This window comes from Mandrillus leucophaeus, unplaced genomic scaffold (assembly GCF_000951045.1).
Source record: "Mandrillus leucophaeus isolate KB7577 unplaced genomic scaffold, Mleu.le_1.0 Scaffold236, whole genome shotgun sequence".
Lineage (NCBI taxonomy): Eukaryota > Metazoa > Chordata > Mammalia > Primates > Cercopithecidae > Mandrillus > Mandrillus leucophaeus.
Window position 1 is genome coordinate 3,732,738 of NW_012102432.1, and position 26,907 is coordinate 3,759,644.

Sequence of the window (26,907 nt, forward strand, 5' to 3'; positions counted from 1 at the left end):
GTAGTATTTTGCAAATTCAAAGTTTTAATACAAATGTTAAACTGAGGATTCTTCAAGAGGAGTACAGCTAAGAGAGCATTATCTCCAACTAAACTCACCTGACCACATTAAAAAACTTAAATGAATTGGGCTGGGCATGGTGGCTCACGCCTGTAATCCTAGCATTTTGGGAGGATGAGGCAGGCAGATCATTTGAGGTCAGGAGTTTGAGACCAGCCTGGCTAATATGGTGAAACCCTGTCTCTACTGAAAATATAAACATTAGCCAAAATAGCTTGAATCCGTGAGGTGGAGGCTGCAGTAAGTGGAGATCATGCCACTACACTTCAGCCTGGGCAACAGAGCGAGAAACAAGAAAAAAAGAAAAAAAAGAATTGAAGGAAATATCTGCAATTTTATCACTTTTTTGTTTTTTTTTGAGAAGGCATCTCACTCTGTCGCCCAGGCTGGAGCCCAGTAGTGCGATCTTAGCTCACTGCAACCCCTGCCCCCCGAGTTCAAGCGATTCTCCTGCCTCAGCCTCCCGACCAACTGGGATTACAGGCACCCGCCAACATACCCAGCTAATTTTCGTATTTTTAGTAGAGACGGGGTTTCACCATATTGGACAGGCTGGTCTTCAACTGAACTCATGACTTCAAGTGATCCACCTGCCTCAGCCTCCCAAAGTGCTGGGATTACAGGCGTGAGCCACCATGCCCAGCCATCACTGTCTTTTTAAACAGAATGATTTCGGGATTGTTTTCATGTTGTTGGTTTGCCATATATTATCCCCTTGCATCCAAGAGAATAATTTTCATTTCATCAGCTGTATACTCTCTGGCGGTTTACTGTAGTAAACTGGATAATGGCCCCCCAAAAGATATGTCCAAGTCCTGACCCTAGAACCATGAATGTGACTTTATTTGGAAAAAGGATCTCTGCAGATATAATTAAGGATCTCTAGATGAGCTCATCCTGGATTTAGGGTGGAGCCTAAATCCAAATGACAAGTGTCTTTCTAAGAGAAAGGCAGGAGACAAAGACACAGGGGAGAAAGCAAAGTGAATGAAGACAAGGATAGAGAGTACAGTTCTGCTGCCAGAAGCCAGCGAACGCTTGGAGCCACCACAAGCTGGAAGAGACAAGGCAGGATTCTTCCTGGAGCCTTCTGAGAGAACGCATCTAATATCAGGTGTCTGGCCTCAAGAACTGGGAGAACAAATTTCTGTGATTTTAAGCCACCAAGCTCATAAGTTGTTACAGTAGCCCTAAAAACCTAATACACTAATCAAGAGTCATCTTTCATTCCTAAGACTCTTACGTTGTTAGTTTCCCAGTCTTGTCGATTCTGTCTATAATAATTCCTACTGCAATCAGTAAGTTACTCAAACACAAGAAATATTGAGTGGTGTGGGAAAAGGAAATTGGGAATACGGAACATTTATTTGAGAAGGCTCTCTAGCGAAAGCTAGGAGGGAAGAGAAGAAACAGTTATTCAAAGAATATTAACTGAATGCATCATGCCTACTATATTTCAGGCATCAAGCTTGGTAATAAAAATAAAGTTCCCAAGAAGATGTAGCTTTAAGAACGTAAAACATCTTTCTCCTGGAAACTGCAAAGTGTAGAAAAAAGTATGCTAACAAAACTGAGAGTTGCTAAAGTATCAATTAAAAAAAGAAATAGACAATATGAAGAACTAACCTTCTATCCTCTTTCCCTTGATGCAATCATCTACTACTATTTGTTTCTTTCTTTTACAGTATTAAAGTACACCCAATATTAAAACACTTCTGGGATGAGACCAAAATCACAAAAATGAGTAAATGACACATAAACTCAGCTGAAAGCCTATGTTCCTATATGTCAGTATCTCTTAAACATTGGGCCTCTGCATACATTTATTCAGTGTTCTTTCTTTTCCTTTTTTTTGACGGAGTCTCGCTCTGTTGCCCAGGCTGAAGTGCAGTGGCACGATCTCGGCTCACTGCAGCCTCTGCCTCCCGCGTTCAAGCGATTCTCCTGCCTCAGCCTCCCGAGTAGCTAGGACTACAGGCACATGCCACCACGCCCAGCTAATTTTTTTGTATTTTTAGTAGAGATGGGGTTTCACCGTGTGAGCCAACAATGGTCTCGATCTCCCAACCTCGTGATCTGCCTGCCTCAGCCTCCCAAAGGGCTGGGATTATAGGCGTGAGCCACCACACCCAGCCTATTCAGTGTTCTTTCTCTAATAATAACCAGCGACTTCTTTTGTCTACAGCTACTCATCTTTAAGATTTAACTCAAGTGTCATATCCTCAAGGAGGCTTTCCATAACACACACCTCTCTTTACAAAGGTAGAAGTATCTTCCTTTGTATTCTCCTGATTTTTATTAAAATTTTTTTTTCTCCTGATTTTTATTTATTTTTGGTGGTAGTGGTGGGGGGGTGCTGCTGCAGGCCACATCTGATTTTTTCAAAGATGAAAATTATCTGGCTGTGAATGTATAAAATAATTTATTTAACTGTCTGGTTTCAGGGGAAAAACACAACAGCCTCTGCTGTCAATGCCAGAAGAGAAAGAACACTGACAAGTTTCTGTGATTATCTCGCTCAGCTTGGGTGTGACGTGGACTCCAGGAAACCAAATCTAGACCTGTGTTTCAATCACTAGATGAAGTAGGCCTCACTGAAGGCCTACACTTTAAAAATAGACTTATGAAGAACTGTAAGCATATGATGTATTCAGAAACTACTTACTAAGCACCTTAAATGGATACACAATGGTTAATGGAGTTCTGTTCTTGTCGCCCAGGCTGGAGTGCAATGGTGCGATCTTAGCTCACTGCAACCTCTGCCTCCTGGGTTCGAGCAATTCTCCTGCTTCAGCCTGCTGAGTAGCTGGGATTACAGGTGCCTGCCACCACGCCCAGTTAATTTTTGTATTTTTAGTAGAGACGGGGTTTCACCATGGTGGTCAGGCTGGTCTCGAACCCCTGACCTCATGATCCACCCGCCTCAGCCTCCCAAAGTGCTGGGATTACACGCGTGAGCCACCGTGCCCGGCCCAAAATCTCTTTACCTTTAACTCCCTTAAAGTTCTAATTTTTTCCCTTAATTTTCACCAATGTCCTTTTGTTGTCTCAGGATCACATCTAAGAAACCATATTACATTTAACTGTCAGGCTTTCTTAAGGTTCCTCTTGGTTTTAACAGTTTCTCATGCTTTCCTTTTTTTGATGTTCTTGGCAGTTTTGAGGAGTACTGATTAGGTATTTTGTAACATGCCCTGTGTTGAAATTTGTCTAATTTTTTCATGATTAGACTGGGATTATAAGTGTTTGGGAGGAAGATGACAGAGAAAGATTACCATTTTCATCACATCATATCAAGGGTACATACTATCAATGTAACTGATCACTGTTGATTTTAACCTTCATAACCTGGCTAAGGTAGTCTGTCAGGCTTCCCCAATGCAAAGGAACTTTCCCCCTCTTTTCTATACTGTATTCTTGGGAAGGAAGTTACTATGCACAGCCCACACTAGAAGAGTTGACTTCTGCCCCAGAGTTTTCACATAGGGAAAAGTTTTCTCCCCATTGTGTCTTACATAATGTCACCTCTCATCACCATATCCAATCTTCTGCCTTTCCACATTGTTTTAACATTACCATATGTAGGCATTACTTTTACATTAAAAAAATGGGCCAGGCATGGTGGCTCACACCCGTAATTCCAGCACTTTGGGAGGCTGAGATGGGCAGATAACTTGCGGTCAGAAGTTCCAGACCAGCCTGGCCAACATGGGGAAACCCCATCTCTACTGAAAATACAACAAAATTAGCCAGGCATAGTGGCACACACCTGTAATCCCAGCTACTTGAAAGGCTGAGGCACGGGAATCGCTTGAACCTGTGAGACGGAAGTTGTGGTGAGCCAAGATTGCACCACTGCACTTCAGCCTGAGTGAGAGAGGGAATCTGTCTCAAAAAGAAGAAGGGAGGGAGGGAGGGGGGCAGGCAGGAAGGCAGTATTTGAGGTATACACTTTTCAGAAATGGAAAAGTGCCTGAAAATTATCTTCATTTTTAACACTTTTCACTCCCTATGATATCCTTCACTAAATCCTGATAATTCTAGCTCTCATCTGTAACCTCCTTTTATTTTCATTACCACTGCCTTAGACAAGGCCTCTAGGAACCTCTTCTCTGGAACATTTTAATTACCATCTAACTATATACCCGTACCCTTTTAATCTATCTTACATGTGACTGCACCAGGAATGGATGAGAAAAAAAGAATGGATGAGTCAGAAGAAAAGGATTACATTTAACATCTAGTATGTCTATGCCACTATATTACAATATGAATATATACGGTATTTGGTTTTAAAGTTAATTATAATTCTAGTTGTATAATCTTTCTTTTAAAAATTTCAGTGCATTCCACTGTCTACAGAATAGAGTTCAAACTCTACCTTAACCTGTCACATGTACCTCCCTAGGTCTACCATGTTTAATGGATTTATCTTTCTAGCCTTATTTCTCCTAACAGCCTGATACAGGGTCCATACTAAAGTCAAACTGGACCATTCATATCAAGGACAGTACAAGGTGTGGAACTTAGCAGACAACTGCCTTCCTGTTTACTCCTATTTCTATATTTTGATTTTTTACCATTTCTACTTGTCAGAACCAGTTCAAATGTTATTGTACCCTATTTTCCAAGGAGGAAAAAGGCATTCCCCTTCTTACAAAATGCCATACTTTCTTGCAGTTCCTCAGTCAGAGTCCTTATCATATTCTACAAGCACAGCTAGACTATAAACCCCTTAAGGGCAAGGACACATCAAATCTACTTTTTAAATCCTTCACAATTGTACTTAGTCCTACGTTTTATATTTGGTGAACTTACACCTTCTTCATTTCAAAATACACGACGAATTTAAGAGATAACAAATACTCACTGGACTAGATTTGAATCCTGTGTATGACACTGAAAAAGTTGCTTCAGGTCTCTAGGTCTTGTTTGCTTATTTGCGTAATGGTAATTATACTACATCTTATTCATTAGTTATTGTGAGAAATAAAAGATAATATGTAGCAAAAGAGATAATGCATCTAGGAAAAATCACTTCTTTTTCCTTTCCAAATACCTAAAGACAAGCTCACTTTATCTGCTAAGGCCAAATTGCTCTAAACGTACATACTTGATTAAGCACTTATCATATGGTACTTTTATTATCAGTTTACATATCTAGCTTCACTCCTCAGGAGCAGTCACATTCGCCTTTTTGTATTTTGAAAACGACCTTGCACAGTGAACTGGCTTAAAAGCAGATGCTCAGGGAATGAATTAATGCATCTCATGCTCACTGGAAAGATCACAAAGTAATAGACTATTCTATCAAACAACTCTAGTCTACATCTCAAGAAAAAAAACTACCAATTTCTAAAAAAAAAAAAAAAAAATTCAATAGTGGATTTTTCAGATGGGAAAATGATGCTAGAGAATGAAAACACGACTGCATTAAATTAGAGTTGTATCTGTATTATTATCTGCCCCTAACTTAAGTGTTATTTTCCTTTGAAAAGGTAGTGAGTACAGCCATGTGCCAGTTATCAATTGACTGCCTCCTTGCTCCAAATCCACCCTTCACTGTCCTTCAAGTGAGACTGAAACCTTCCTACCTTGGTAGGGCACAGGGCATGACAGCTTCATCAGCACTCAGCACCCCTCTATGGCCATCTGCTCCCAGCACTCCTTCAGGTTGCTTTCCATGGAGTTCTCAGGCTACACACACACCATGGAAGGCTTCCCCAAGCATGAAGAGGGCAGCTGTCCAGCTCATTTCAGTCCCTTAATGTCTCTGACATCCAGTAGGCCTCAGCCGTGCCCCTCCAATGAAGTCTGAATGTCAGATCTGTTCCTTCCTTCCGTGCTCTGCATAGCCTTAGTGGTAGTGACTACTACCCTAACTGTTGTTACTATAGTCTTCAGAGTTCTCTCTACCTCTCAGCCAATTCCCCCATTACTCTAATCCTACGTTACAGTTAAGGATTGTTTACATTAGACTTTCTCTGTTCAAATTCCTGTGTAGTTTCGGTTTCCTAATTGAACTCTAAATGATACAACTAGCATGAATAATAATATCCTGCATTAGATAAGCCAAATTTAATTTGGTGAAGTTGAGGGTATTTGAATACCGGTAGAATTTAAATTTTCTTAGGAAAGACATAGTTTGTCTTTAAGTGCAGTATTTTTGCAAATACAAAGCTAGATATGATTTAAATCTTAAAAAATTGGAAAACACAGCATTCAATAATTTTATTAGGGAATACGTTACAGAGGTATTAAACCTGATAGCAAGTAAGAATTGGCGAAAATGGCATCCCTATTCCTTTCTTCCTCCCAACTCGTGGAACTTTCCTCACTAGTTTATCTTAATAGTGGAAAATGGCTAGAATGTTTAAGAAAAATCAGGAAGAATAAAACTGGGCTATATGGCCAAGCATGGTGGCTCACGCTTATAATCCCAGTACTGGGAGGCTGAGGTGGGAGGAATGCTTGAGGCCAGGAGTTTGAGACCAGTCTGAGCAACATAGTGAGATCCTGTCTCTATAAAAAATCAAAAATTAGCCAGCCGCGGTGGTGTGCACCTGCAGTCCCAACTACTCAGGAGGCTGAGGTGGGAGGATTTGCTTGAACCAGGGAGGTCAAGGCTGCAGTGAGCCATGATCATGCCACTGCACTCCCACTGGGCAACAGAGTGAGACTCTGCCTGAAAATAAACAAATAAAATAAAAAAGAAAACAGTTATAAATACCTTTTAGAATTGTAGGATGTCAGTTTTGTCAGAACTAGAGAGGTCCTCTGGTGTGATGTTTTTTAGACAGCCATACTGGTCAGGTCATGAAACCAATTTAGTGGATTGGAACTAGCATTAAAAAAGAATTAGATGGGCCAAGTGCAGTGACTCACACCTGTAATCCCAGCACTTAGGGAGGCCGAGGTGGGTGGATTACCTGAGGTTAGGAGTTCGAGACCAGCCTGACCAACATGGTGAAAAACCCTGTCTCTACTAAAAATACAAAATTAGCTGGGTGTGGCAGCACATGCCTGCAATCCCAGCTACTTAGGAGGTTGGGGCACGAGAATTGCTTGAACCTGGGAGGCAGAGGTTGCAGTGAGCTGAGATCATGCCACTGCACTCCAGCCCAGGCAACAAGAGCAAAACTCTGTTTCCAAAAAAAAAAAAAAAAAAAAAAATTATAACAAAATAACAAATACATATACGATTAGAATAAGCACACTTAGAAATTTTTGTTTTGGAGATATATATGCATTTACACACATGAACCCTAGATTGCAATGTAAAATATACTTTATACTGTGGCTTATAAAAAACAAACCTAGAAATTACTGTGCAGTGTCTAATCCAACTCATATACAACAAAAGATCTCATCCACATTTTTGCTAGTACTGACGGTAAAATAAACAAACTGGGAAGAATCTGGAATACTTCTCTTTTAATTGATATTTACGAGGACAGAGATATTTACAAGGACAGAGATCAAAGGAAAAATCTGATTGAATCATTTGTTGTCAATTTAACATAAATAATAAGAGGCAGAAACTCAAAATCAAGTTTTTTTGATTCTAAGTCATAGTTTCTTTTCCCACTGGTCCACTCAACCTCCTGAATTTGTTCTTCCCCAGATACATGCTGCTATTTGCAATCAATAAATTTGCTAACTAAAAAGAAAGTTATCTCACTTTCCAGCTAGCAATACTAGGGATGAAAGGAACATTCTATAAGTAAAATGATTCTGACACTGCAGAAATTTAATAAAGAGAAATGTTTTTAAAAGAACACTATTTCCACTATGCTGACTTTATCCCAAATAATAGTGTTCCAATTAGGTTACCTATGTGACTTAATATACACAATTAATGTTGGTTAGGCTGTTGAATTGTAAGTACCTGAAATATATACCAAAGTCAAAATTAAATATTCTTTCTAAATTCATACTTTTAATGGAAGGTAATTTGGCAGTACCTATCAAAATGCAAAATGTAATTACCAGTGACCCAGAAATTTTACTTCTTGCACAAATGCACAAGAAGGCTAACGGCAACATTGTCTATAACGATATTCATCAAAGCAGGTGTAGGTGGACATTTGCTGTTTCTCGCTACCTAACATCAGAGCACTCTTCTTTGAGATCCTTAGCAGCTAGGGCAGGGAGACATGTGTCCTAGACTGAGCCAATCAGATACTCCTATCTAGAACTTAGAATCTTGAAAAAGTGCTGCAATATCAAGGACCATCAACAGACAATACATAGTGGCTACAGTGGAGATGAGAGCAGTGGAGGCCGGTGGTATGCATCCAGCATCCTCTCAAGCAGGCCGTACTGACAACAGCAATTTGGCTGTGCCTTGCCTTTCTTCATTTTGCCCATCTTCAAACTTGATTTTATTGCTTTCCTGTCTGTGAACCATCCAATCTTTCCAATAAAATCTTCTGTTTACATTAACCAGAATTGGTTTCTGTTATTTGCTACCACAGACCTCGACTAACAGAAATCAGAAGCTGATAAATTGTGGTTCATCTATCTAGAGTTTTTAAAAAATGAGAGAGATTTACATGTGGTGATACAGAAAGACACTCAAGATTTACCCTCAAATGAAAAAAATAAAACTGTAGAACAGCAGTGATTGTATAATCTCACTGGTAGAACTGGGACACATGTACACATACACAGGCTTAGAGAGGTACAGAAAATTTCTGGAAGGATGTTCACCATGCTTGCTTACATATGTAAAGTGTGAAGAGGAACTTTCATCAACACTATATAAGCAGTACTTTTACTGACTTCATCTAACTACCTCCATAGTGTCACTGCATTTAAATAATCAGCAAAACTTCTAGTGTGACCACATATAGCTACTATAAATGTTAATCTGGTAAGAAAATTACAAGAAAGCCTGCAAGTAAAATAAAGCACTGTGAAACAGAAAATTTTGATTTCTTTCTCCTCCCTGTGTCTAAAAATCTCTGAAGAATACTACTAAGTAGTACTTTTTAGTAAGACTTATTCACGGCTAAGGCTGAAAATTCACATAGCCACACTTAAGTCCAACATGATTTTTCTATTTCTCCTACAAATTCTCCAAGAAAAGAAACTTTAAGCCAGAAAGAATGGGGGGAAAGGCCAAGCAAGAAAAAAAAAATTAAATGGTGAATGAGGGTTATTACTGTACAAATATCTGAGTTGAGGGTAGAAATTTGCTCCACTTAGAGAATGGGGAAGGGAATAACGCTCCTTAATGCAGATATCCAGAGGGTTAAGCAATCCCTTAAACTATGACACACAATGGTCTTCACAGTATAGTCCCAAGATTCCTTAATCATCATATCCCTTTCCTCCAGTCCTGATGAAAATCCTTTACTGCCACATTTTGTACATCACTCCTGGTATAAAGTCATTAAACCTTCTTGGCAAAGTAAGTATGAGGAGCCCAGCCCAGTATTTCTCACATAATATAAAGATGGGACAAAAGCACAAACTGATTCTACTGATTAGGTGGACAATTATTCAAACAAGTTATACCAAGTCTGTACCTATCACCTGATTTTTCATTTGTTATTTATGTTTTATTTTAAAGAGACAGAATTTTACTACACTGCCCAAGCTGGAGGGCAGTGTCTACTCATAGGCATGATCATGGTACACTGCAGCCCTGAACTCCTAGCCTCAAGCAATCCTCCTATCTCAGTCTTCCAAGTAGCTAGGACTACAGGCACATTCCACCACGTCTGGTTATTGATTTTTCATTTGGAAAATGGGGTTAATAGTTACCTACTAAGATTACTGTGAGAACACATATGAATGTCACAACATAGTACCAGCATACAGTAAGCGGGTGCTCAATAAAGGTTTACTGACAATCTGAAATCTGTTATAAGCCATTCACTCCACGGTTAGAAAGTACCCTGTCCACATACCTTTAGTACTTTGTACATATTTTTATTACATTTTCTTGTAGTTATTGTGGCAAATTGGTCTCCCCTGTAGGGTAGGACAGTCTTCATTTTTTGAACTCCAGCACAGGGACTGCCCACAATAGTATCTTTTTTTTTTTTTTTTTTTTTCCTGTGGGAAACTGGGGCAGTTTTATTGACAATGGCAATGTACAAGACTCCACACCTAGGTATGTGGGCGAGGTAAGGCCTGAGCTCAGGCCTTATGATCCTCCTCTGGACCCTTGGAGGAAAACTTCTCCTGCAGTTTCTTCCACATGCTTTTATCCATTTCCTTAAGCTCTTCCAAGGTGTCTGTGGACAGGATCACCTTGTACTCTTCCAATGACAGGCCACTGAAGCTGGTGTCTCTGGGGCGAGGGTACTTGTGTTTGTAGTAGTTTGTATGGAGTCGCGCTAAGCTCTGGTACATCTGATCACAGGCCTCAGGCTCTGCAACCTGGGTATTCTCTCCCTCCCGAAAGGCCTGTGCTACCCGCTGTCACAGGTAAGCGCCCAAGTCCCGGCCCCGTTTGGTCTCGTCCACTGGCCATTCCTCACAGAGCTTAAGAAAAGGCCGGTACCAGCTGGCCACCATTTTGGGCCCCCAATAGTATCTTTTTGTTGTTGTTGTTGTTGTTGTTTTGTTTTGTTTTTGAGACAGAAGTCTTGCTCTGTCGCCCAGGCTGGAGTGTAGTGGTGCGATCCCAGTTCACTGCAACCTCCGCCTTCAAGTGATTCTCCTGCCTCAGTCTCCCGAGTAGCTGGGATTAGGCACCCATCACCACGCCCAGCTAATTTTTATATTTTAGTAGAGATGGGGTTTTGCCATGTTGGTCAGGCTGGTCTTGAACTCCTGATCTCAAGCAATCCACCCGCCTTGGCCACCCAAAATGCTAGGATTACAGATGAGAGCCACCACGCCTTGCCCACAATAGTATGTTAAATTTCTTTAAGAAGAAGAATAAAAATAATCAACTGTGATTCTCTATTCTTTGCATAAACTCCATCCTCCAAGCCTTCATATGTGTCAATCAAACTCCTACTCCAGCACAAATTAACTTACCAGTGAACAAGCTCTTTCCATTTTATGAAGAGTCCAACTGTATGTCTTCTACTCATGGTCCTGATATGAGTCCCTCTTTTATATGTCAGTCACCTAAATATCTGAAAGTCATTATTATATTCTCCTTTAAGTCTTCTTTTTCAGGTTAAAATGGTTCAGATACTCAACAATTCCTAAAATGTCATGAATGTTATAGCCTTCATACCAGTGTTACTGGTCTCCTGAGCACGGACTCCTGTTTGTAGATATTCCTTTAAAACAAGATTTTCAGAACTGAATTGCAGTTGAGGCCTGACAGGGTAGAACCTGCCTTATCCATACACTATACTTTTACTAATCTAGCATCACATTTATTCTTTGGTTCACTTTATTACTTATCTGACTCATATGAATCAAGTAATGTAAAACTAAGTTTTTAGACATGTGTGGATATCGAACCAGCTGACCTCCATTTTGTATTTGTATGATTATTTCACAAGCAAATACTGGGTTTTAACTTCATTTTTATTTAATTCAATTTTGCTACAATTTGGACAATCATTCTGCCTACCAAGGTCACTTTGGATTCTGTCAGTTAAAATCCAAATTATATATTAGCTCTTTCAACCAAACTGAACTGCGTCCAAGCTGTTGCTAGTATCAGAAGTAAAAAATTCAGGACTGCATGTAGCAGCATGCTCCTTCCAGCTTGCCTACACAGCAGTCCTTTATGGATACAGTTCTTAAACCAGATGAAAATCCATGTAGCAGGCTGGGTGTGGTGGCTCATGTATGCAATCCCAGCACTTGCGGAGGCCAAGGCGGACAGACTGCTTGAGCTTGGGAATTTGAGACCAGCCTAGGCAACATAGTGAGACCTTGTCTCTACAAAAAATTCAAAAATAGCCGGCTGTGCTGGCATGCACTTGTAGTCCCAGCTACTCAGGAGGCCGAGGTGGGAGGATCGCTTGAGCCCAGGAGTCGGAGGTTGCAGTGAGCTGAGATTGTGTCACTGCACTCCAGCCTGGGCAACAGAGCAAAACTCTATCTCGGGAAAAAAAAAAAAAAAATCCACATAGCTATGAAACCAGTAGAATTTCTTCACCTCACACCCAAGTTTATCCTGAGCAAGTATAACAAATACCTTTACATAGAGGACTGGTGACTCAATTCATCAGGCATACATTATTATTGCTTTAATTTATAACTTTTTAGCTATTTATTAGTTTTTGTGTCAAGTAAAGCCTTGAACATAAGTAATCTGGGACACATATACTTTTACTTTGCCCTCTGACATAGTTAAAACTGAACTAATGATACTTTATCCAAAGAAAGAAGATAACCACTGACAAACAGATTTATTTATATCAAAGACTTCTGTACAGCTACAAAACTACTTCTTTCCAAAGGGGTTCAAAACTGACTGAAATCATTCAAGTGGTACCACAAGTACCAAGAGTGAGTGTAGAAGAAATCAACGTAGGCCGGGCACGGTGGCTCATGCCTGTAATTACAGTACTTTAGGAGGCCAAGGCGGGTGGATCACCTCAGGTCAGGAGTTCAAGGCCAGCTTGACCAACATGGTGAAACCCTGTCTCAACTAAAAATACAAAAAAATTAGTTGGGCATGGCAGCCAGCACCTGTAACCCCAGCTACTCGGGAGGGTGTGGCAGGAGAATCGCTTGAACCCAGGAGGCGGAGGCTGCAGTGAACCAAGATCGCACCATTGTACTACAGCCTGGGCAACGAGAGCGAAAATCTGTCTAAAAAATAAAAAAAAAATCAAGGTAGAAAACAACTACTGGCTTTCCCATCTCTTCCTTGAAGACTAGTGAAAAATAGTACCTCCTTGATATTCTTCTCAATCTCAAGTGGATCGTGAGGACACCTGAGATAGAAAAGAACTTTTTCTTTTATTGAGTCAAGGAGGACAACAGAATCAAGGAGAGCCATTCTGTGGTTAACACATGATCAGCAGAGTGAACAGCTTTTTTTCTATAGGCAAGACCAACTCCACTAAATTTTAGAATGCTCAACAGGTAGGAAACATTATCTCTAAGGTATTACTATTAACAAAGCACTTTGTAGCTTACAAGGCACCTTCACATATTATTTACTTTAAGCTCACAAAAATCCTGTGAGGTAGATAATCCAGGCATTGCTATTGGTTTTTCCAGATGAGAAAACTAAAACTGAAGGGGTATGAACTTTACTGAGGTCACAAGTAAACAGTACAGACACCACATTGATCGAGATATGCTAATTACAAATACCAGGCTCTTGGAAAACTTTCAAGAGTGGTGTCTAAGCTAAAATAACTGGAAAGGACTGCATAGTAGTTATTTCTAAAGAAAGACAAACGCAAACGGGTCATCCATCAATTTTAATAATGCAGGGGCAGCAGAGCAAGCATGAATACACTACTGACACTGATATATCAACTGTAAATAAATTAAGGAAACAAATGACTAACACTTAAATTTTAAAGACAGCTGTAAAGCTAGGGGTAAAAAACAAAACCAAACCCCGAGCCTTGGTAAATAACTCTACAGGGTGCACTAGGCAGATACTATACCTGTTTTAGAAACAGAAAATTTCAGAATTTAAATTAATTGTTCATGCACACTAGTAAGTTAGTGGCAGGTATCTTCTCTTCAGTAACCTCTCTACTGGCCTACAAGGAATAGGTGACCTATCCATGCTTGGAAAAATCTACCATATTATTTCCTGTGCAGGACATGCGCCCGTCTAAACTCAAAAGCCCATCGCAAGTGGGCATGCCTGTGATCTACACCTTGACCTTTGTCTACATGACTGAACCAGGGTGGTACTTGATAGTAGAAATAAACCCAAATCCATCAGTGATTTCAATACATATGAAAACATTAAATTATCCTGTTAAAATACAGCCTCTCAGATTGACATTTTTAAAATATAGAAATGGGCTACAATAAAAAAACAGGCTTTAAAAAAAAAAAAAGTGATAAAGGACTAGGCATGGTGGTTCATACTGTAATTCCAACACTTTGGAAGGCTGAGGTAGAAGGATCACTTGAGCCCAGGAGTTGGAGACCAGCCTGGGAAACATGGCAAGACCCATTTCTGCAGAAAATTTAAAAATCAGCCAGGTGCAGCCAGGCACAGTGGCTCACATTAGTAATCCCAGCACTTTGGGAGGTTGAGGCAGGCAGATCACGTGAGGTCAGGAGTTTGAGACCAGCCTGGCCAACGTGGTGAAACCCTGTCTCTACTAAAAATACAAAAAGTAGCCAGGTGTGTTGGTGTGTGCCTGTAATCTCAGCTACTCAAGAGGCTGAGGCAGAATGGCTTGAACCCAGGAGGCAGAGGTTGCAGTGAGCCAAGACTGTGTTACTGCATTCCAGCCTGGGTGACAGAGCGAGACTCTCTCAAACAAACAACAAAAAAAAATTAACCAGGTATGGTGGCATGTGCCTGTGATCTCAGCTACTTGGGAGGCTAAGATGGGAGGATCCCTTGAGCCCAGGAGGCAGAAGCTGCAGTGAGTCATGATAGTGCTATTGCACTCCAGCCTGGGTGACAGAGCAAGACCCTATCTCAAAAAAAAGGTGACACAGAACCAGAATGAGTCAACTGATTACTTTAGAGAGAGATTTACATATGCTGGTAAAGCCAAAGATGTATATACCTTCCACCCACAAATCCGCTGCAAGATATATTTCTAAAACTCTTAGCACCCAGCTCAAGGAGGCAGGCACAAGAATAATGTATGCAGTATCGTTTTTACAACAAAATAAACAACTTTAAAATGTCCATAAGAATGGAGAGAACTGCAGTACAAACAACAGAACATAATCAAGCAATTAATATCAATAAAATAGAATGAAATGTATTAATATAGACAAACCCCCAAAGTAATGAGCAAAAAAGTTTCAGAGCCAAGTGTAATGTTTACTTCCTAAACAAAGCACATATGAACTAAATATGCAAAATTAATATCAAATACCTGAATTCAAAAAAATCACACTAAGAAATAAGTGAAGGGAAACCTAATGACAAAGGAATAACTTCTCAGTAAGATGTATGGGTCATAAATACCTTACAAATTAGCCCCCAAATTCATGCGGGGAGGGCAGAAATAATCTGACAGAAGAATAAGAAAAATCCATTGTCATAATATGAGATTTTAACATCTCTCTCCAAAGGTCAAAAAGAAGTAGACAAAAAACTATATAGAAGATACGATCCACGCTAATATCAAGTCTGATCTAACAGACATGAAAACCTGAACTCACTACATACACAAGAATATACTTTTCAAGCACATATGAAACATGTACAAAAACCAATCAAGTACTCGGCTACAAAATTAGTCTCACACACTGAAGAATCAGCACATATAGTCTACAGTCTCTCAGTTTAATAAAGTCAGAAATCAATAATGAAAAGATTCTTTAAAGAAAAGAAGAAAAAGACAAAAGAAAAAAAAAAAGAAACATGCTTACTGGGTCAAGAGAGAAGCCATGAGAAGAAAACAAAAACTTCGGAGTAGCCAACTGCTCAAGATCTGTTACACAGTTTTACTTGGATTCCTGTAAGTCCTCTTTAAATTCTTATCATAAATCTCTTTTCTTGAGCTATTTGGAGTGTGTTTCTGTTCCTTCACAGAACAAAATCCTACCCAGTCTTTTAAATCATTACCAGGAGCCAGGCACAGTAACTCACACCTGTAATCCCAGCACTTTGCAGGGCTGAGGCAGGAGGATCACTTGAGGCCAGGAGTTTGACAGACCAGCCTAGGCAACATAGTGAAACCTCATCTCTTAAACAAGATAAATCATAAAGTGGACTTGGATGGCCATTCACTCTAAATTAAGCAAAACTGCCAAAAATATAGACATCTGAAATAAAAGGAATCTTGATAAACAGTCTTGATAACGTAAAAAACTTGCCATAAAACAACTTGATGCAAACAAATAAAAACACCAACACAGGCTAGGAAAAAAAACAATTAGAGACAAGGATAACATGCTCCTTCATATCAGCTGGCCAAAAACAAGCAAGCTAAATGGGGGGCAGTGGGAGGATCAACATATTAGAACACAGAGGGCAAAAAAAATTGTTTTTCCTATTATTAGCATTACTTAGACACTATACAGCACTGGTCAGATTTGGGTGAATTTTTCAAATACATATGGGGAAATTATAGAAACATTCAAAGCAGCAGGATAAAAAATAAAGATATAACCATTTTTTATTCTAGTTGTTGTTACATGTATGATATCATTTATTCATTCCCATTTTATAGATAAGGACACCAAGACTCAGAAAGATCAAATGGGTTGCCCACAGTCACATGGCTGGTAAACAGCAGAGAAAGTACTTTATCCTACTTTTATATAGGATAGTTGTGCATTATTATGCATGAACGGAGGTCCTACCTATTTAAGGGAATTGAAGGCTATGTACTCTCACAGCAACTCAACCGATCAAACAGTAAGCCAACAGAAGAGGTATGATGTGAAATTTATGGGAATCAGGAACTGTAATATAGGGAAGAGAGCATGAACTTTGGAGTCAGAAAAACCTGGGTTCAAGTTCCAGATTGGTCAGTTACTAGCTGTACACAAGAAGACTGTATGTGGTAACAAGTGTCCCTTTCCTCACCTATAAAATGGTGTCTTCCTCAGAGATTCAATGAGTTATGCCTCTAGAGAAAATGCCCTATAAAACCAGTTGTATATTTATACTCGCGATACTGTATTATTTTTAAAAGGAATCAGAAGCAAAGCTTCTTTCAAGACCCACAATGTCAGTAGTTACTAAGTATATACATGAACGTACTTCAAAAAAAACAATGAATACTAATATTAGGATAAATTAGCAGGATTGTCTTTTTGCACTGGTTAGTGCTAAATTCAGTGTCCACTTCAAAGAAGTCTACACAACCTCGTATCACAGATTTTGAGTATAAATGTCCTAATATGGTTTGGCTTCGTGTCCCCATGAAAATTTCATCTGGAATTATTATCTCCACGTGCTGGGGGAGTGGCCAATCTGGTTGTTTGATAAGGCATGGCCCTTCCTCCATTGTTCTCTCTCCTGCAGTCTTGTGAAGAAGGTACCTGCTTCCCCTTTGCCTTCTGCCATGATTGCAATTTTTCTGAGGCCTTTCCAGCTATCCAAACTGTGAGCCAATTAAACCTCTTTTGTTTATAAATTATCTAGTCTCGTGCCATATCTTTATAGCAGTATGAAAATGGACTAATACACGTCCTTTCTGATATCACTTTACTGTTTCTACCATTTGTTCCTTAGCCCTTGAAATTGTCTGGCTCTGTGTCCCTACCCAAATCTCACATCAAATTGTAATTTCCAATGTTGGTGGAGGGGCCTGGTGGGAGCTGATTGGGTCACAGAGGTGAATTTCCCCCCCTTGCTGTTCTCAGTGACAGTGAGTTCTCACGAGAGCTGGCTGCTTAAAAGTGGGTAGCACCTCTCCCTTCACTCTCTCTTTCCTGGTCTGACATGGCAAGATGTGCTTGCTTGCCCTTCACCTTCTCCCATGATTGTAAGTTTCCTGAGGCCTCCCAGCCACGCTTCCTGTACAGCCTATGGAACTGTGTGTTAATTAAACCTCTTTTTCCTCATAAATTCCCCAGTCTCACGTAGTTTTTTTTTTTTTTTTTTTTTTTTAGAGGGAGTCTCGCACTGTTGCCCAGGCTGGAGTGCAATGGTGCCATCTCAGCTCACTGCAACCTCTGCCACCCGGGTTCAAGCGATGCTCTTGTCTCAGCCTCCTGAGTAGCTGGGATTACAGGTGCATGTCATCACGCCCGGCTAATTTTTTGTATCTTAGTAGAGACGGGGTTTCACTATGTTGCCCAGGCTGGTCTCGAACTCCTGAGTGCAGGCAATCCACCTGCCTTGGCCTCCAAAGTGCTAGGATTACAGGCATGAACCATCATGCCCAGCCTCAGATAGTTCTTTATAGCAGTGTGAGAATGGATTAATGCCCTCCAATAATGGAATAATGCCCTCCAAAAGATATTAACATCCTAATCCCCAGAACCTGTGAATATTTTACCCTACACGGCAAGGGAACTTTGCAGATTTGATTAAGATTAGACCTTGAGATGGGGAGATTAGCATGGATTATCCAGGTAAGCCCAATCTAATCACACGCATCCTTAGAAGTGAAGAACCTTTCCTACAACAGAGAGACATGGGATGGCCCAACAAGAATAAGAAAGATGAGACACAAGAAGGATGTGACCCACTGTTGTTGGTTGTGAAGATGGAGGAAGGGGACCATGGGCCAAGGGATGTGGGTAGGTGGGTGGACTCTAGAAGCTAGGAAAAGCTCTCAGATGATAGCCAGGAAGGAAATGGGGTCTCAGCCCTACAGTTTCATGGAAGTGTATTCTGCCAACAACCCGAATGAGCCAAGACTCTCTAGAAGGGAACCCAGTCCTATTGAAACCTGGATTTCAGCCCAGTGAGACATCTTAGACTTCTGAACTATGTAAGATAAATTCATGTTGTTTCACTTGCTAAGTTTCTGGTAGCTTGTTATGATAGCAATAGAAAACTAATATATATACACACACACACACACACACATATATATGTATATATCCTTACTCTCTCATTTACATTAAAAAACTAAAAAAATTATATAAGTGCCCTTAAATCCTGTTTTGAAACAAGGAGGAATAAATTGGTCAATGCATGCAGCCTACCCAGCAGAACCTACCTGGCACACATTCATCATTTACTGAAGCACTAACTCTAACTCTGTATCAGGCACCATCCTTCCTTTAAGGAGTTGGCTACAGCATGCAGCTATCAATATTCATTTTCTCCCTTAGATTTGGCTAAAAACACAGTGACTCTCAGCTATACCTGAAAATAAGAATACTTTAAAGTGAGAACTGGGAGAAACCTAAAGCTACATTGTGACTATGAAAAGTAAAAATTCAGAAGATATGGGGAAGGAAAGAGCAAACAAAGGGGAATGGAGCCAGACCACCCTGTAATCAAGAGAATGGCCAGTGGAGTCAGACACCCCTCGATCTTTGTTCTACCACTGTATTTGTTCGTTTTCACACTGCTATAAAGACACTACCTGAGACTGGTAATTTATAAAGGAAAGAGGCTTAATTGACTCACAGTTCTGCATGGCTGGGGAGGCCTCAGAAACCTTATAATCATGGCAGAAGGGGAAGCAGGCACATACTACATGGCAGCAGGAGAAAAACAGAGTATGAATGAGGAACTGTCAAACACTTATAAAACAACCAGATCTCAAGAGCACTCACTACCACCAGATCAGCATGGGGGAATCGCCCCTACGATCCAGTCCTCCCACTGGATCCCTCCCTCGACACGTGGGGACTACAGAAATTAAAACTTGCGATGAGATTTGAGTGGGACACAGAGCCAAACCATATCAACCATCTACTAAGATAACTTGCCCCAAATGGCACAACTCAGTTTCTTCATCTGTAAAACAGTAATCTCATATATCTGTTGAATAATTAACAGATAATAAGTTTTTGATATGGTGTAGGAACTATAAAAAGTGTGGAGGATTACTCATGAGAATCTGCTATACAGACCACAGTGCCAAAAGCTAATGTGATGGAGAATTCCATGCAAATTCAGTCTGGCTACACCTTAGGGATTAAATAAAATCCCCCAAAGCAGAAAATTTGACAGCAGAAAAAGAAGAATCAATTTTAGAAAAATAAGCAAAAAAGGCCCATGGCTAAACCAGCAGTGGAATTTTACAGTACTACCATCACTATAAACAATATTTTTTAAAAATACTGATGACTGGAACTCCCCGGAGAGTGACTAAAACAGCATTTCCATGGATGAGAACCAAATATTAATAGTCTGAGTTGAGAAACACCGCAGAAATTAAAAGGGGGCTTCTATCTGTGCATGACAGGAAAAGAATCTAGAACCTTTCTGCCAGGCATCTCTTACTTACAAGTAACAGCTAAAACTAGAGTACTTTAAAACTTGCAAATAATCAAGGCTAACGAAATCAAATGGGACAGTTTCTTGGAGAAAATGTAAAGTTAGGAGGGAGACAAGAGAGGTCTGCATATAGCTGCATCTTTTGTACCAAAGGACACAGTCTCACAGACTGAGGACGAGCAGAGAATAACAAATAAAGTAAGCACAGCTGGGCCAGAAGGAAAGGGAAAAACAGCCGAGATGGCAAAATTAGGGCTTGCTCAAATAAAACATCAAACTGGCTGGCTACTGCAAGAGGAGGAGAGCTGAAGAGTTAAAACGAAGGACGGGAGCAGTTGGGGTGATAAAAGAGAAAATTTCATGCTGGACAGGAATGGCATAGGACAGAAAGGATAGAATACCAATTGAGAAGATAAGGAGGGAGAGTCACCAGAGGAGTTTAAGAAAGGTAAATAGGAATGAGAACAACAGGGACAATGGCCTCTATGATTCACTATAAAGTCTCAGGCACAGTATAAATATTAGGTGGAGGAAGTAGTAAATAAACTGGGTTAGAAAACAGACAGCAAAGAGCTAGTTAAAAATCCTGAAGGACCACCAAAAACATACAAAAATTTAAAGATAACAAAAGTATATCATCTAAATTGCAAATGATGTTAAAAGATGTTTCAGCTCTCATTTGATAAATGAAACAGCTAAGCACATCTAAAAATGGGCAAAACTAAATAATATAGTTTAGGAATCTGTAAGTGATACAACTACGAAGAAAAGCAGGGGAGGATTAATACAAAATTCAGGCTAGTGGAAAACTGGTTGAGAAAGAGATGTATGTAAGAATGTGGAGTCCTTGGCTGGGCATGGTGGCTCACACCTGTAATCCCAGCACTTTGGGAGGCAGAGGCGGGCAGATCACAAGGTCGGGAGATCAAGACCATCCTGGCTAAAATGGTGAAAGCCCGTCTTTACTAAAAATACAAAAAATTAGCCGGGTGTGGCGGCATGCGCCTGTAGTCCCAGCTACTTGGGAGGCTGAGGCAGGAGAATGGCGTGAACCCGGGAGGCGGAGGTTGCAGGGAGCTGAGACTGCGCCACTGCACTCCAGCCCGGGCGACAGAGAGAGAGACTCGATCTCAAGGGAAAAAAAAAGCAAGAATGTGGAGTCCTTTTGCATGTGTGTTTATCATTATTCTTTAAAACTATTAAACTGCATATATATTACATATATTCTTTTATATGCATGCTATATCTCATAATAAAAAAGCTTTCATAGAATTTTTCTACCTCTGAACTTCCCAGTTTGTTTTTTGAAGATAACTCTAACAAATCTGCTTATATAATAAAATAAAATGACTAGTATTTCTGGCCACAGGTTTTGCAACATTCAGCTCCACCTCAAATTTAGTCAATCAAAATCCCTAGGGGTTGGGTTGCTGAATTTTTTTTTTTTAAACAAACACCTCAGTGATTCACAAGAATCTAAAGAATCTCAAATTTGAGTCTCCCGCAGAAAGGTCTTCCTTCTGTTTTTCTCTAGAGCTCCTGAGAATCTAATCCCATTCCTTCCCCAAATCCTCTAGAACTTTGCTCCTTCCCTCCCCTTCTCTTGTATTTAACCTTTCAACCTCAGGTCTCTCCTATCTTAAAATACAAACATGCACTCACATCTACTCTTCAATAAAATAACCCATGCATGATTCTACTTGTAACTTTCCAATAACTCTTTTGGTAAAAGCACCAATACTACATGTGATATTGTTTAAATTTTTTTAAAAAAACAAAGTAGGAGGACTCTACAATATAAAAAGCCCCATTTCACCAACACCAACTCTTCCAGTGTAATCAATATAAGCATATAATTCTACTCTCCTCCCCAGAAGTAACAGTTAAATGTGTAGTCTTGGGACTTTTTCTATTTACACATAAAAAAATCCACAGTTTTTTTAAACAATATAAATGAAAATACACCTTAGTTCTCCCCCTCATTGATGTCTGAATCAAACACTGTGGCAAAGCACTAATGTCTTCCTACCATTTCAAACAAAAGTCCCTAACCTCTACTGCACATGACACTAGTAACCATTCCCTCTCTATTCCATGACACTGTACTGCCCAGGTGTCTCTTGCTTTTTTGATTATTCCTTGTTAGTCTACTATGCTGATAACTTTCCCCACGTGCCCCATGAACACTAGTATTTCCCACCATTACATCCACGCTTTCATCTGTCAATGCATTCAATGAACAATCACACCTACTTCATTCCAGGAGGACAACTTTGTCAGATCCCCATTTGTCAATGGTTTTGCATGTGAACCAATGCTCCAAATCACTTGCATCAAAGAAACAAACGCTGCCTTGCCACGGTGGCTCACACCTGTAATCCCAGCACTTAAGGAGGCTGAGGTGAGTGGATCACTTGAGGTAAGGAGTTCCAGACCAGTCAGACCAACATGGCGAAATCCCATCTCTACTAAAAATACAAAAATTAGCTGAGAGTGGGGGCGGATGCCTGTAATCCCAGCTACTGGGTAGGAGAATCACTTGAACTTAGGAGGTGGACACTGCAGTGAACTAAGATCACACCACTGCACTCCAGCCTGTGTGACAAGAGCAAAACTCTGTCTCAAAAAAAAAAAAAAAAGATAAAAGAAACAAACAAATGCTTGCAATTTTGGCATGATACATAATTTCACTTTGCAACTAATTCAAACTACATTATGATCAGCAAGCCCCTAAGCCAATCAGGAGGATGGGAATCAGAAGTAAGCTTGAGAAATTAATTTTTTAAAGTGATAACTTATTAATAATTATTTTCATGTCATGATAATTTTTCTTCCCTACATAACCCTGTAATTTCAAAAGCTCAGAAAAGGAACTCTCAGGTAATAGGGACTCCATTTTATGTTATTAGCCCCCAAATCTCTATCCCAGATTACTCTCTCCTGAGCCAGAAATAAACTTTCAACTACATACCAGACATTCCCCCATGCCCACTCTGGCAGTGCCTACTCATCATTCCAATTTCAGCTCAAACATCACCTAGCGCCTCCCCTCAAGGATCCATCCACTTATCTATTAAATGAATCTGACACTCAGTGGTGTACTCTTGCATCTAAGACAAAGCCAAAGACCTTCCTAACTAAAAAGATTATTTAAAATGCAAGTGGGGCTGACAACAGTGGTTCGTGCTTGTAATCTGGCACTTTGGGAGGCTGAAGTGGGAGGATGGCTTGAGCCCAGGAGTTTGAGACCAGTCTGAGCAACACAGTGAGAGTCCATCTCTACAAGAATTTAAAAATTAGCCAGACGTGGTGGCATGTTCCTGTGTTCCCAGCTACTTGGAAGACTTAGGGTGGGAGGATTGCTTGGGCCCAGGAGACTGAAGCTGTAGTGAGTGAGCCATAATAGTGCCACTGCACTCCTGTCTGGGTGACAGAGATCATGTCTCAATAGATAAATAAATAATATAAAGTAAAATAAAATAAAATGTAAGCGGTGGGTATATACATAAGACAGAAAAATAAATAAAAAATAAAATGTAAGTGGGACTGGGACTGAAGAGAGGTGAAACAGAATGAGGGAACAGAGGAGGGGACCAGCATAAAATGCAACAGGGAGTGGTAGGATTTGTTAAAATCTCAAAAGAATGGATAAAAAGGAGTTGGCCAGGTGACAAAAATCTTTGACATAACTTTTTTTAATAGGGAAAAACAAGAAAGGGTGCTTCAGATATTAACAGAAATAAGAACGCAACCAAATTTGTGCCTTTGTTTACCTTGCTGAGCACTGAGCAGCAGGGAGGGTTATTGATAAGGTTAAAATGCTAGGCAGATGCTAGAGTTTCAGGAGCAAAAATTACTATAGGTTTGTATTTTTTCTCTCCTTCTATGCTCGAAAATTAACTGCTTATTAAATAAATAACGGCTTATTAAAAACCACTTTCCACTTTACATCTAGATTTAAATGACACATTTTACTAAATGACTCAGAAACAAGACAGGAACAAGGAAACAATTTAAAGCTACATTTTAACTGCATTTAGTCTTACAGTAAGAAAACAACTCAATAGTATCATCATGATCATGTAAAAGTTTTTAAAACCTCTTCTACTAAGGAGGGAACTCTGTAAAGGAAAAATGTGCATTGTTCCTTTCCCTTGAGAAATCAAAGTACTTTCACATTTATCCTCATTTTATCTCACATACTGAGAGAAGGTTATAGGTTAGGGAAACAGGGAAACGAAAAATTAAGTGATTTCCTTCATTCTAAGATGCATGTTTTTGACCCTGACTTTTTAAAAAATCAAGGTGGATCTCACATTACTGATTTTAAAGCCATCTTTTCTAGGGGAGGGCCACACTGAGTGTATCTTACAACTATGGGTATCCTCTGAATTCAAAAAATATGGTAAAGGATTTTGCCCAAATTAATAAGCAAGAAAGTGGCAGAACTGGGTAAAAACAACAACAACAACAACAAAAAATCTCTGTTAAGCTATTAATATATACAAACAGGAATATAGCAGCCTGTTTGGCTCCTCTCTTATTAAATATACAGGGCCTACCTTTTACTAGGCTCTTCCTGAAAGAAACACAGAGCCATACATAACATCTTTTCTGCCTTCAAGAAGTATATAATGGTGCCTACATAATAGAGATGCCTATACAAATATCTATAAAACAAAAAAATCTGGGATCAATATCAGAAGAATGACACAGAGTGAGAAACATAAATTCAAAAAAGGAGTAGTCACTTTCAGCCAGGATACTGTGAAAATCTTCACACAGTAAGAGCTTAATATATGTTGACTGTGAAGGCATTATGGAAAACTCAGATAAGACTTTGAAGGACTGATGGATTTTCCACAGGGAGAGATTGTGCCAGAAAGCACTCTAAGAATAGAGAGTAGCAGGGCCCAGGAAAAAAAAAACACCGAAATCAGCCACGGGGTCTCAAATGGCAGAAGCAAGGTGGGGAATAGTGGGAAAGAAGGCTAGAAATGTAGATAGGGGCTAAAATACAGAGTTCACTGAAGGTCAAACAAAAAATTGTGAGCAAACAGGAGTAGCCTTTTGACATTCATGCTTCAGGAAGACTAAACTGACAGTAAACTACACTGGCTGAACTGGAGTGGGGAGAAGTACTGCTGCAGACAACACAGTGTCAAGAATTCCATTCCTGAACTAGGTCGTATCAGCAGCAATGACAAGAAAGAAGTGTCTTCCCTTCAAACTGCGTGGGGACTGCTTTTGGATAAGAGCAAATTCCAAGAGAACAGAGCATTAACTTGTTAGGATTTGTAGCCCCACTACTCCCTGCACAATACTTTATTTACCCACAGTAGAGCCTCAAATAAAAAACTGAAAAATGGCAATCAGCAAAGTCTGATTTCAATCTTCACCACTAATGAGATAGCCAAAAGGCCATAGTCACAAGCTTCTATTTCTCAAACCCAGTCATATTACAGTTAATGTGGCATTCCTCTCCAATCTTGTTTTTACAGACTAAATCCAATTTTGCCAGAAGGCTTTAGAATTCTCCTTCCTTCGTCCAAATACACCACAGCATTTTTCTTTTAAAGTTTATAAATCCAATTTCAACACACACACACACACACACACACACACACACCAGAAAACCTTGCTGAAAACTCATTTATCTAGCAGAAAGTTTTTCTTTCAGGCAGCAATCAACATGCCTTTTTTTTTTTTTTGAGACGGAGTCTCTGTGTCGCCCAGCCTGGAGTGCAGTGGCGCGATCTCGGCTCACTGCAACCTCCACCTCCCGGGCTCAAGTGATCCTCCTGCCTCAGCCTCCCAAGTGGCTGGTATTACAGGGGCCCGCCACCACGCCCTGCTAACTTTTGTACTTTTAGTAGAGACGAGGTTTCACCATGTTGGCCAAGCAGGTCTCGAACTCCTGACCTCACCTCAGGTGATCCCCCACCTCGGCCTCCAAAAGTGCTAGGATTACAGGCGTGAGCCACCGCGTCCGGCCAACATGCTCATTTAGTTACTTATAGAGCCTGCCACATCATTAGTTCAACTACAAACTGCTGCTTACATTACCAAAGTTGTGCAAAGGCTCCAAAGTTGTGCAAGAGTAACCACTGAAATCAGACTCTGGTATATTAATAGTTGCAACATCTAAACAATCTTTATGTTTATTATTAGATTCACAGTAATGCCAAATCACAGGTATTAAAAATATCTACGAAGAGTTTGTTTACGTTTCTGTGGAATACACTAGGATGTCATTTTAAGTGAGAATAACTGAATTTCTTTCTGCTTCAAATGGGCATGAGCTCACCTGAAAATTAGCAGTTGACACCGAACTTGACATATCTAAAACATCAGCGTCCCCAACAGACATACGTAAGTACACACCCAGAGCACTGAACGACTTTACATTACTATTAAATAACCCCAGTTCACACGTGGCAAAAGTGCACAGAACTCGTTCATGCTTTCCTAATCCCGAAAGGGATTCTTCAGCCGTCAAGTAATGAGACGTGACTTATTCCGCCTTGAGAGTTAAAGGTGTTAAAAAAGCACATATATGTATATATTATATATATTTTAAAGCTTTCCTTTTCTCCTTCTCAGCTGCCTGTCCCACACCAAAAAGCGCCTTGCCCAGGCCTTGACAGATGCGTGCAGGTGGAGGAAGGTTGTTACTGGTCAGGAACTAAGACCCGGGTCCCAACACCTTCTGCTCGCCTAGGATTCCCTTTTTCTTTCTTCTGGAGCCGCGAAGAGACCTAATGCGAGGGGCCCTGGGGGTGGGGTGCAGTCATGTGAGTCGGGCCCCGGCGGCCCTGCGCTAGGCCTCCCCTCCTGTCACACACTTCCTGAATCGAGTGTCGCAAACGGCTGCCGCGGCCCTCGGCTGCAAGACTGGCCCG

At 40.2% G+C, this 26,907-nt stretch overlaps 1 pseudogene across 1 annotated transcript; it reads right to left on the minus strand.

The window, feature by feature from the left end:
• Nucleotides 1-10,129: 10,129 nt before the first annotated feature.
• LOC105541234 lies at nt 10,130-10,590 on the minus strand (annotated as a pseudogene). The gene has a single exon (XR_001006314.1). The product of XR_001006314.1 is annotated as a ubiquinol-cytochrome-c reductase complex assembly factor 2 pseudogene (transcript).
• Nucleotides 10,591-26,907: the final 16,317 nt, after the last annotated feature.